Source organism: Balaenoptera acutorostrata, chromosome X (genome assembly GCF_949987535.1).
Source record: "Balaenoptera acutorostrata chromosome X, mBalAcu1.1, whole genome shotgun sequence".
Taxonomy (NCBI): domain Eukaryota; kingdom Metazoa; phylum Chordata; class Mammalia; order Artiodactyla; family Balaenopteridae; genus Balaenoptera; species Balaenoptera acutorostrata.
The window spans coordinates 55,812,534-55,825,192 of record NC_080085.1 but is presented as its reverse complement, the minus strand read 5'-3'; the positions used below and the strand labels follow the sequence as shown (position 1 = coordinate 55,825,192).

Genomic DNA, 12,659 nt, shown 5'->3' with positions numbered 1-12,659 from the left:
TTTATCTGTCTGTATATGTGCACACACAATACACCTTTAAATCAATCTCCTCAGAGAGGAACTGTTCTGGGTCAGTTCAACACTGTTTCTTTTCCCTCAGGTAATGCATGTCAAATCAACTTCTTCACCCTTTATGGAAGCTGACATGTGCCACTTTTGGTTACAATGCAATTCCAAGGTCAGCTCAGGTTTAACCAGCAGCTGCTCCCCTATGAATTGATTACAGAAGTCAAAATCATACGTAAAAGTAAACAAAGAGTCCTTCGCTTTACAGGAAGGAACGAAAGTAATGAATCAAGGAGCACATCCATCCCTGGGACCCATATGCCTTTTGTTGTTGCTACATAAATTGTTCCAGAGTAGAAAAAAAAAATGAAGGTAAACTTCTAAACTCTTTCTATGATGCAGGTTAACACTGATACTGCAAGTTGATTAAATGCCACAAGATAACAAGATAAAACAAGATAAAATTACAGACCTAGGAGCATATATTTATTGCAGCAGGAAACTTCTAGAGATCATCTCTGCCCAAAACCTGATAATCTTTTTCATACAAGACAAGCCAGTGAGAAAGTCCTAAGTATAAGGCTAGACCAAATATGCAGGATAGGCTAAACAAAAATGGTATAATAACACAGGACCTGTCATAGGCAGGTAGTTGGGTGGAGAAAAGTAGAGGAGTAAAAAGACAAGATCTCCAGAAGAGAGGAAAGATATGAAGTTCCTCTAAGGCAATTTCTCAAATTTTGTTCCATGGAACACTCGACCCAGGAAATGGCCCACAGAAAAAAGTTTCCATGATCAGATAAACATGGGAAATGCTTCATTCTATGGCCCTCTCTTGGAGATTTCCAATGGAACATTAGAATATTAAAGTCTCTGAAAAATCCTGCAATAAAGCATCTGTATAACTTTTTGTTACCAAGTAATTCCAAAACTTACTTGCCCTCTGAGTCTACATTTTTGCCCTCCTCCTCTGACTCTTGACCCTATTTCTCAGGAAGAAAAACCCTCCATGTTGGCAATTACCTCACACACCCTATAGCACTGCAGTGACCAAAGTTTGTTTTCTTACAAAATTCCTGGGTAGCATTTGGCCCAAAGGCCCAAAACTAATAGACTAGTAGAAAGTCTATCAACCAATAAACAGTTATTAAGTATTTTCTGTTACCTGAGTACTGTGCTGGGGCTGGAGTAGGGATGGAATGGGGAGGCAGCAATTAAGGAAAGAGTATTGTTCTCTAGGAGCTCACAATCTAGTGGGGAATTCAAAAATATCCCCTGTAAAAGTCCATTAACAATTCAAGGTGTACCATTTGGCAGTAGGAGATAAAAGGGTACATACAAGCACCCAGGCAAGGAGTGCTTTGAGAATGAAGAAGGAAAGAGTATAGGTTGACTTTCAAAAGTCCTTGGAAAGACTGGACTTTGGCTGGGCCAAGAAGTATGGGAAAGAATTGGATAAGAAGAGAGAAATGAAGAAGGTGTTCCCAGGAGGAGAAAAAGCATGAAGAAAAGGAGAGAGATAGGTAAGGTCAAAGTGTGTTAAGAAGCCAAGGTTAAATGTCCAGAAACTGGGTGTCTAAGCCCTGTGATGATGCTTGTGTGAGAATTCAGATGTCCTTGCTAGGGAACTCTGGGAGGGGAATGTGAAGGGGGAAAGGGATGAATAAAGGAGTACTTCCATCCCTGGGGCCCGTATGCCTTTTCAAGACTATTGTATCACCCTAGGGCTCCCACTGTGTGTAGCAGAGCTGCTTCATTTTCCCTCCGACACCCTCAGGTACAATGCTTTAATCCCCTCAAAGTCACCGAAAATAACTTCTGAGAGCTTAGTTGGTACTTGGTGTGTGTTCTTGTATCCAGCTGTCAGTCTATCTGCTGTATCTCAACTGTCCTGGCCTGGAGCTGCTAGGCATATGCCGCACTTGGGGTATTTGACAAACTGACACTCTACTACATGGAGTGTCTAACTCAGCTTGTCAAATACACGGAGCGTGGCACTGCAGGAGGCTGGGCCAGGGGCTTCAGTGGGGAGACAAGATCTTCCTGGGAGATATGGCCCTGGAGGGAAAGAAAGAGAAAGGAGTCACACACTGAGCACCAGGGAAACTGCAGAGGCTATAGGGACTAGATGAAGTACCAGAATAAGGAAGTGAACAAAATAGGCAATAAGGCTTCTAACCAGAAGAGGCATCCTTAGGGTATGTAAGAAAGACCCACTTGATCCTGCAGGTGAAGCCCCAGTGCTCAGCTGAGGGGGTCCTCAGGCCTGAGTCCTATAGCTATGGCATTTCTAGGGGTCCAGAGCTTCAATGAGATTCTCTATGCAGCAGAGAATGTACAATTTGGTCATTGTCCTGCCTCCCTGACCTCAGGAAAAGACCAGGTCCCAGAGTCAATGTCCATGTCCCACCTTCCCAACTCTCTCAGCCTATGTTCTCACAGTGTTATGACTATGGATATAGGCTTTGAGGTTAAGCACGGGCATGAATTCTGGCTCTTCCATTGAGTAGCTGAGAAATCTTGGATAAATCATTTCATCTCTTTGAGCTCTAGTTTTCCACATCCACAAAATGGGTGTAAGTATAGTACTTACCTAATAAGTTATTGTGAGAATGACATGAAATAATGTATGTAAAGCACTTAGGTCAGTATTTGATACATAACAAATGCTCCAAAAAAAAAAAAAAAAAAAAAGGTGGTTGAACTACCACAAGGAAAGCAAGGGCCATTGACCACTGACTTAACAGGGTCAGGACAATGAAACAGGAATTTCTTATGGTCTCAGCCTTGCCTAACATGATGCACTTAACCCATCCGGACTCAAGAATGGCAGCTATAAAAAGACCTTCATATAGTTTCACCTACTCATGTTATGAAGGAGGAAATGAAGGCTCACACTGAGGATGAGAGTTGCTAAAGATCATACAAGTTGTACACAGTTTGGGGCTGTGCCCTATGTCATCCCATTGTGCCCTCCAGTTTTTCTCACTGGTCCTTTTACCTCCATGCTCTGTATATCTCTCTGGGAAAAGGGAGACACATCAAAAAGGAAGGCAAAATATAGGCAGTGGACTTGGCAGTGAGGTACTGGGATCATTCAACCCACAGCCATCAGAGAAATAAAGAAGCTGCCAGGAGCATGATCAGGCCTGGAACTTCTGAGAGAATTCACTTGGCAATACCCAGATACTGTTGCTAAAAATTCCAGGTAGTCCGCGTTAAATTCCTCCCTTTCCCAGTTGTGGTAGTTGATCTGTGAGAAAGTAGCTGGCTTATATTATATACTGGCATGAAAAGAGGCAGACATTCCAAGGAACGTAAAACTGCCCCATGAGGCCAGAAAGCCTTATCCCAGCTAAGACAAGGCAGAGGGACTTGTCTTTCAGCAAAAAATCATAGTGCATTTAAAAAAAACTTAACTCTTTCAGGTAAATGTATGTTGATAAGCAGGTGACATGTTCCTCCAATTTGATATCTGAGAGTGACTTCAAACCTAAAGCTCTAAATGATATTTTCCATCCCCTCATTTCCCTTTCTACTTACCCAAGCCATTCCAAGCCACCCAGAAGTGTGGCTTTTTCAGCCAAAGCAACAATCTTGGTCACCAGATATGGCATAGTGGAAAGAATCAGACAAACTTAGATTCTAATGCTGCATTGGACACTAATTAGCCAATCATGGCTTTGGGAAAGTTTTCCTTTAGGCTTCAGTTGTCCTTTGAGCTTCAGTTGTCTTCTCTGGAAATGCGGACAAGAAGACTTACCTGGCAAAGTTGTCAGGAAAGTGTTTGGTGAGCTTTCCAGAGCCTCTCATATAGGAGCTCACAGGCACCTTGGCTCAGTCCCTGGAGCTGTGAGTGGAAGCCAATCAAGGAAGCTGATTAATAGAGTTTGGGTTCAGTGTAGTGGGAGAGAGAGAACTGGACTGATGCCTTTCTTCTATCATCATCCTGGCTTCCAGCTTCTGTGAGAAGACCTGGATAAACTGAAGGTGTCCACAGCCTCCTGAATGCCCTTTCTGACTTCATCAAAAAGGAAGAGAGGTATGAGGAGGCTAAAGGTTCTTTCTTAGTACCTGAAGTTTAAGAGCCTAAGAGACTATTTTGCCCCAGTATTAATGGAAAGAGGCAGTGGCTGAGCTGAAACTATATTGGTTTTATTTCCACATTTGATGTTTTAGTTCATGCCTCTCCAACAGAGTGTATATAAGGAAAGCAGGTTCAGCTGAGAAAGGCTGGCCAGACCCATAGGAAGAAAAGATGGATATCTATGTGGAGTGATACTGAGGGTCTCTGAAAGTTTTCTCTTGGTCTGTTATACTACATAAAATATCATTTGCTCCCTGTCTACCCTGGGAGGGCTAACACACCAAGCAGTAAGACCTGCCCTGCAACTGACCCAGTTGGGCCCCTTCATACTGGGAGCAGTATGGACTTTTTTTCAGGCATAGTTCAACCTCCTGCTCAGCCCCACCCAGAGATATTTACTCAGCATCACTCTCATGTCCTTTTCCAACAGAGGGCTAAAAACTATCAAAATAAGGGATATAAAAACTAAACGAGTCTCTAGACACTGTCCATCTAATCCTTCCCCTTCTCTTCTTTGCAGAAGAGGTCAAAAATATGAGTCCTAGAATGGAGAAAGGACTTGTTCAAAGATACACAATGAGTAAATGGCAAAACCAGGGCCATTATTCAAATATCCTGATCCTGGTTCCAGAGAACATTCCACTTCCATTTGGCTGTACCCTAAACAGCCTGTTTGGAGAGGAAATGTCATTCTCCTTTCTCATCATTATAAGCTCCAGGACAGAAGGGTACCAATGGGACACTTCTTCTCCCTTACCCTTGATCCAGAATTCCTGAGAAGGGTCCAAGGAGAATGGGATGAACAGATCCAAGCCATATTTGGTAGCCATGGACACTGCCCCAGTTTGGGAATCCAAGCAGAGAGGACAAGTTGATACTATACCTGTTACTGGAGTGGTGCCTTCATCTTGTAGGAGGCATAGGTTCCCTGGTGATGAGTCAACCTGCAGAGGCCAGAGGGAACTGGGCTTTATGCTGTGAGCAGGAAGGTCTTATGTTTTGAAGGGCCCTTGGTGTCTTCAAGAGGAAACAGAAATGAGGAAGATAAGGCTGAGGTTAGCCAACGGAAATCTGGGTGCAAAATGACAAAAGAGTGCCGTTGTGAAAGGGTCTCCTACTGCAGCAACAGTCCTCACTGCCATGTCCTCACCCACTGCCAGCTGAACTCCAACAGATACTAACTCCCCAAGCTGCAGAGAGTCTGAGCAGAAAGCCCTGGCTGCCCTAGGCTCGACCTATGGCCAGGGAGTTTTCCCCAGGTTTACTGAAGGAGTCCTGGAATGTCAAAGCTGAGACATTATCAAATAAAAATCCCCATTGTTAAAATTGAGAAACTGACCCCCTGAGGGATAAAAGGAAATGCCTGATATCAAAAAGCAGATTAGTGGTATACCTAGAATTTGAATCCATTTCTGTCAACTCCAAACCATGTGTTCTCTCACCCTGTCAGAATGACTCCTGGTCCTGAAACACCCATTTTATCTCCCCTGGCACACAAACATAATTAGCAGGGCCCAGTGAAAAATGAAAAGGAAGGGCCCTTTGTAAAAAAAAAATTAAAAATTCAAGATGGCAACAGCAGAACATTAAGCTAAGTTTGGGGTCTTTCTAAGCATGAGGCCCTGTGAAAGTTTATAGGTTACATGCCTATGAAGCTGGGCCTGCTAACACAGCTCTGCCCACAGGTCACATTCTGGCATCCAGGGAGCTTACAGACAGAAAGAAAAAAGAAAATTCACATCTATGAAAGTATTTATTATGTGTTTTACATGTGTTATCTCATTTAATCAGCAACCATCTAGTATGGTATTATCATTATTCCTATTTATAGGTGAGGAAACTGAGACACATAGAAGTAAAGTAGCTTGCCTAAGGACACAAAACTAGGAAATAATGGAGAAGGCAGAATTTGTACTCAGGTCTTTCTGACTCAAAATGTTAGGCTTTTTCTACTCTCCCATGTTGGTTATGAAGAAAGTGGTTGACCTTGAGAAGGAAAAGATAGTACCAGACACTTAAGTTCAACTGTGACCTTTAGGCTTCATGAGGGACATGACAGTTATGAGAAGAAAGTGAATGACTTCCTAGAGCCTTATGTTTGCAATCCTTGGGCAGTCCCCATTCACAGCCAGGAAGACTTTGGATTCCCATTATGCAGTGCTCTACATCATGAATCCTGATGACATGGCAGATGGGAGAGGCAATTCTTGCAATGCTTTCAGGGTATACTTACAGGATCACCTTCAATGATTGCAGTGCCCAAGTCTCAGTCCTTAGTCTACATAGAAGAAATAGGACCCTGGGCAGTACTCAAGCCTCGGTGAATAATCTATCCAAGCTACATGCAGTCATATAAATTCGGGTTCAAGAGAAAAGACCACATTCTGGGAGCCAGAAGTTTGGTGTCCTACTCCCAGATCTGTCAGCTCTGTTCCCTCCCTTAGTCTTAGTTTCCCATTTAACCAACAGAGGTTGAACTAGATGATCTTGGTGGCCTCTCCAACTCAAACATTCCCTGGTTCCTTTATAACCCCTTCCATACCTGCCCCTCTCTCACTATGGTCTTTCCTGTGTATGAAGAGCCTAGAGGCTCTAGGGGACAGCCTGGGATAGGGATTCACTTACACTCACACTACTCTGCAGAAAACTTCCTTCTACCAGAATAATTTATTGGCTTAGTCCTTGAAACCAGTTTCCCCAGATCTGGCTTCTAGAAAGATTCAATTCCTTTTTATTTTGGTTTCTGACTAAAGCTTGTGGTGGAATCAGGGTTGTCCTGTGGGCACTTTTCTAGGGAGGGACCCTTCCTCCCTACTCATATCCTAGAGATTAAGTTCAGCTACCCACTCAGTTTTTTTTTCTCACTTATCAGTTAAGGTACTCTCCTAGCTTTTTAACAGGGGCCCTCTGGAAACAATGTCTTCACTTAAAGTAGTAATTAATGGTGGCCAACTTCAGCTTCATAGTAGATCCATGAAAGAAAAACATTAAGGTGGGGTTGACATATATACACTAATATGTATAAAATAGATAACTAATAAGAACCTGCTGTATAGCACAGGGAACTCTACTTCACTTCGCTGTACAGTAGAAACTAACACAACACTGTAAAATAACTATACCCAAATTAAAAAAAAAAAAAAAAAACATTAGGAGCCAGGAGGATCTACAAATCATGCCTACTATGCAAAAGGTCTGAATTAGAGAAAATGACATGGGGCTCCTCGGAGCTCCTCTTTGCCTCACAAACACAAAGCATGTTTGGAAGGGCCAATTTGCAGCAACAGCACAAACGGGACTTTTCCTTTAGGTCTGTTGTCCAACCAAAAGACATAGAGTTCTTCCATTTTGGATGCTCTTTGACTTGACCATGCTTATGAGGCAGGATGAGGGAGAAGAGAGTTGGATAGGGGGAGCAGGCAGACAGTGCGGGGGTCCCACACTGTAGATACATGCATTTATTCACTCAGTGCTGGAATGTAAAACAACACTGAATTTTGAGTCTGAGTCCCTGTGTCTTGGATCCTGTGTTATAGCCCCTGGATTATATACCCAGCTCTGTAACATTAACTGTACGCCCTTGAAAAATCATGCACAGCCTGTCTGAGCATCAGTCACCACATCATACTGAAGAATTGTCAGGCTAGAGGGGAGAGGGATTCAGGCATGCACCCAAGGAAATATATATCTCTACAGTGTGAGACAAGTTGATGAAGGTACAAAGTACTATCAGAAGAGTGGGTAAGAAAGACATGATTCTTCCAGGGCAGAGGGTGAGGAAGTGGTGGTGATTAGAAAGGTTCTTAGAAAAGTAGGATCTTAGCTAGATTTTAAAAGATGGGGAGATAAAATAATGATGCTCACTGTCTCTAGAAAGCTTTCCCTGACCACCCCTTTCCTGACAAAATTAATGGCTCCTGGCTTTGCCTGCCTCTAGTCTCAAAAACCTCTCCACACTGCATTTATGTGTCTGTCTCTCCAAAAAGACCAAGAACTGCCCCAAATAGGACTGTGTCTGATCCCTTCCTTTCTTCACAGGGCCAAGGATGAAATAGTTGCCCCAGAACTGTGAGGTGAATAAGTGAATGCATCAGTGCATAAGCAAATGAAAGAACCCAAGATCCCCACATTCCTTATCTTACCTCACTTTCATGAAGGAACTGAGAAGCCCCCCTCAACATTGAGTTCAACTCTCTGCTCACCTACCCCCACTTCCTATAGGAAGCTTGTCAAGAAAATGCCCCAGGGACAACTGCAAAGCTGAGGCCACTTCCTGTGCAAGAAGCCAGTGTCCACACACTCCACCTCAACCCTGGTGATTGCTATGTGTATGATTGCACTGGGGCTTCCTCTGAAAGGAAATCCAAAGGCTGATGCAATGTACAGGGCACCCCCAGGCCAAGACTGAAGAACTTCATGTACTCATGGGCTTGGGGATAGAGGTTTCACTGTGAGGTTCCCCACAAACCCAGTGACAATGACAAGAAATGTAGCAGCAATTAACCTACTAACTATAACTCAACTTTATTCAACAAGGGTGTGTTGAGCACTTACTGGCTGCAAAGCTCTATGGTTGGCACCAAGGGGAAAAATAAATACACAGCAGAGCAGTATTATACATCTAATAGAAATACAATGTGAGCCACAAATTTTCTAATAGTGACATTAAAAATTTGAAATATAAATAGGTGAAAGTAGTTTGATAGTATATTTTATTTAACCCAATGCATTGAAAATGTTATCTTAACCAGTAAACAATGGAAAAATGTTTTAATGAGGTATTTTACACTCTTTAAAATGTGGTGTGTATTTTAAATTTACAGTACACCACAATATGGCCTACCTATGTTTTCAGTGTTCAATCACCACACATAGCTAGTAGTTACCATGTGGGACAACAAAAGTATAAAATGTAGTCCCTTCCCTCAAGGAATTTACAGCCTAGTCCAGGATCCAGATTAATACATAAGCATGTACAAAGAACAAATACTATAGTGGAGGTGAATGTATGGAAACGAGCAGTGCACCTGAAGTCAGGAGACCCAGACTACAGTCTATTCTCTGCCACTGATTATCTGTGTGACCTTGAGTAAAGCCCTCTCTCTCTATGGGCCATATCTACAATGAGGCTGGACTAGACTCATTCACTCAACAAAAATATATTGAGTGTTTTCTATGTATCAAGCATGGTGCGAGGCACTTGGGATACAGAGGAGAACAAGACACATAAGATGCCTACCTTCTTGGCACTTGCAGTGTGGTGGAAAATAGCTATTGAACAAATAATTACAGGTAAATATGACAAGAAAGGAGGAATCACAGAAAGCTAGGAGAACACAGGGAACCTAATCCACAAGGCTTGAATAGGTCAAGAAAACCTCTCAAAGGAAGTGACCTTTGAAGTGTGACTGAAGAATAAGAAAAAATGAACAGGTGAGCCAAGTGAATAATTGTTGAAAACCCATTCCAGGCAGAAGAAACAGCATGTGTAAAAGCTCTGAGATGGGAAAATATGTGGCATATTCCAAGAAGATTAGGAGGCTGATGTGGTCTGGAATAGAGTAAGCAAAGGAAAGAATAGCTCAAAGCAAAGTGGGAGAGGTAACAGGAGGCCAAACTGAGGAAGCCCTTGTATATTATGTTGAGGGCTTGAAACTTATCCAATGAGATATGAGAAATCAGAGAATGTACAGGTGGTGCAATACTCTTCCATCTTCAAGACAAGGAATTCTGGAGTTTAGGCCATGGAAAGAAAAGTTAATTCCAACTGGGTGGACTAGAGACTTCACAGAAGAGGCAGCATTTAAAAAGAGCCTTGAAAGATAATAAGATCAATAGTCAGAGAAGAGCATTCCAGACAGAAAGAAGAACACAAGTAAAAGTGCAGAGGTAGGAAAGAACGTGGTGAGCGTGTGTGAATGGAGGGACCACTGATGTAACAGGGTAAATATAAGCTTAAGTATATTTTTGAATATCTATAGATGCACTAGAACAATAGCCACCCCAAAGCCTATCCAGCTCACCAAATGTGCTCTGGGAGAAACCAGGCAAAGACCTTGGACCTACCAAGAGAATTTACTAAGTGCCAGGCATTGTCTCAAACCCTTTGCATGTATTAGTTTAGTAATATCCTCACAACAACCTTATGCGGGAGATACTAAAATTATCCCCATTTGACATAAGAGGAGCTGAGGTTCAGGGAGGTCATGTCACTTGCCCAAATGCTATGCAACAATTTATGAAAGGTAGGAATTTTGAAGCAATCTACAAAGATATATAATATGGCTCTGGTTAAGAAATAGCAAATTCAAGTCAGTTATCATCTCAGTCTACAAGGGCAGTCTTATTCAGAAAAAACTCAATTAATTTCCAATTTATGACTATTAGAGGGGTTGAGCTGAGCTGACCCTTGCTTAGCTTCTTGGAAAGAAAAAAATAAACTAATTAATGGGAATTTCCTGGTGGTCCAGTGGTTAGGACTCCGCGCTTTCACTGCTGAGGGCACAGGTTCGATCCCTGGTCAGGGAACTAAGATCCTGCAAGCCATGCGGTGTGACCAAAAAAAAAAAAAAAAAAAGGTAGATAAGATAAGATAGGAGTTCCAGAGAGTTGTTTAAAGACTTAGAAAAGTAAGCTGGTTGTGCTCCTCACTTCTTATACCTTACTCCTAATCAGAGTCCTTCAGAAGCTTCCATCTATGACAGAAATAACTGAAGAAATAACTAGCCAACCACTCATCTATTTTCCACAATGGTCCACCTAAAGGTTAAAACCCCTAGGCAACAATTGTGGACAGGGAAGGAAGGAAGGAGGAAAAACTTGTGATAGCCCATTGCATATATTTGGAAGGAACAAAACTGCATTTCTTTAAAATATATAGTCTCTAATTCAGACTGGGATGGGTTCCCCTGGTTTCACTGACTTGACACACAGACCATTTTCATCTTCTTAGTGTTTCCTCTGACTAAACAAAGGGCAAGAATGGTGCATTTGTGGGGACAAAAAGAGAATTTAGGCCAAGCCTTTGTGCTTACACCTCAAACATCTTCTAGAACTAGGGTGCTAGAACTTAGTTTAGCACTGATTTAGGAGGTAGTCAATTTTTACATACTTCTCTCTAGGGTTAGTCACCACAGACAGTTTTTCTTAATGCTCTTGTCCCTTATTTGCATATGTTAGCTTTCACAGGCTCATCTAAAGAGTGTCAACCATCACAATGTGTATGGCAATAGGTAGTTCAGAATCTCCAATGTATAACCTGAACTTTTTTAACCCCAAAGCAAATGCTATGATGTAGATGGTCTAATGTCTCTTACTCATAAAGACTGTTACAGTTTCATTAAGTGGGAAATAAAAATATCAAAGATGTTAAAAGTGGGTGCTTGACTGGTGGCAGGCATTGCAGATTGTCACCCAAGGCCTTGTGCTATAGTGACAAGAGCATTGATTTTGAAGTTCAAAGACCTGGACTTGAATTTCAGTTTGCCACTTTCCAGCTGTGGGGACTTGGCTAAATTACTAATATTTCCGACTATCCATTTACCCATCTCAAAATTGAGCTAATAAATAGGTACCTCATGGGATTTCAGGAAAGTGGTATAACTGAGAACTCCTCTCAAGGCCAGACATTACATGGTAAGAAGCAAAAAAAAAAAAAAAAAAAAAAAAAAAGCTAAATATTCACAGAAGAAGAGGCACTGCTCCTCTATTCTCAGTTCTAGGCAGAATGAGATGTGGGAAATGGAAGGAAAAAAGTTTTGTTGAGTGTTTATTATGTACCACGTACTCTCACATCTATTATATCACTTAGTCCTCTTAACACACCTGTAGAATTAGAATTATTCCCAGTTCACAAAATAAGGACACTGAAGCTCAAAAAAATTAGGCAATTTCCCTCAAAGTTACATATTTAGTAAGTGACAGAGCTGAGATTTAGATTTTTATTAGCTGTATACCTAAGAAGACATGAGAGGAGCTACTCAAGGACTCACCATCTCCTTTGGTGTCCTAAAACCATGCAGTCCAGCCACTCCCTAGCCTTGGAGAAAAGGGGGTTCTCCCGCTAGATTACAAATTCCATGAGGTCAAGAACCATGTTTGTTATATCCAGTTTTCTATAAAGTTGCTAATTTATTTTTCTTGTGTTTGGGACTTCTTTGTATATTAGAGAGATTTCTCCCTTTGTACGTAATAAGAATTGCAAATATTTTCACTAGTCTATCATTCGTCTTTTGACTTTGCTTCTAGCATTTTATATTTTTGTTTATTGTCTGTGTCTTCTACCAAGCTCCATGAGGGCAGTGATTTTATCTTATTCACAACTATATTCCTAATGCCTTGCTTATAGTAGGTGTTCAATAAATATTTGTTAATGAAAAATAATTATTCCTGTTGTACAGGCCTGAAAATGAGGTGACATGTAAATATTGAAAGCTTTGATCATCCCTTGACCCTGGTGCCTAATGACTGAGGACCCAGAATTAATCGAGATTGGAGATTCATTAAAGAAAGCCCTAGACACAGTGGCAGGAGACTGAGTTCCAGGCCCAGCTATGCCATGGCTTGT

The 12,659-nt window shown here is 41.7% G+C and overlaps 1 long non-coding RNA gene across 1 annotated transcript; it reads right to left on the bottom strand.

Annotated features, from left to right (window-relative positions):
- Positions 1-1,928: 1,928 nt before the first annotated feature.
- LOC130706395 (uncharacterized) lies at positions 1,929-5,056 on the bottom strand. Its single transcript, XR_009006671.1, has 3 exons — positions 4,977-5,056; positions 3,770-3,856; positions 1,929-2,064 (listed from the first exon to the last, which is right to left on the bottom strand). It is a non-coding gene; the product is annotated as an uncharacterized LOC130706395 (long non-coding RNA).
- Positions 5,057-12,659: the final 7,603 nt, after the last annotated feature.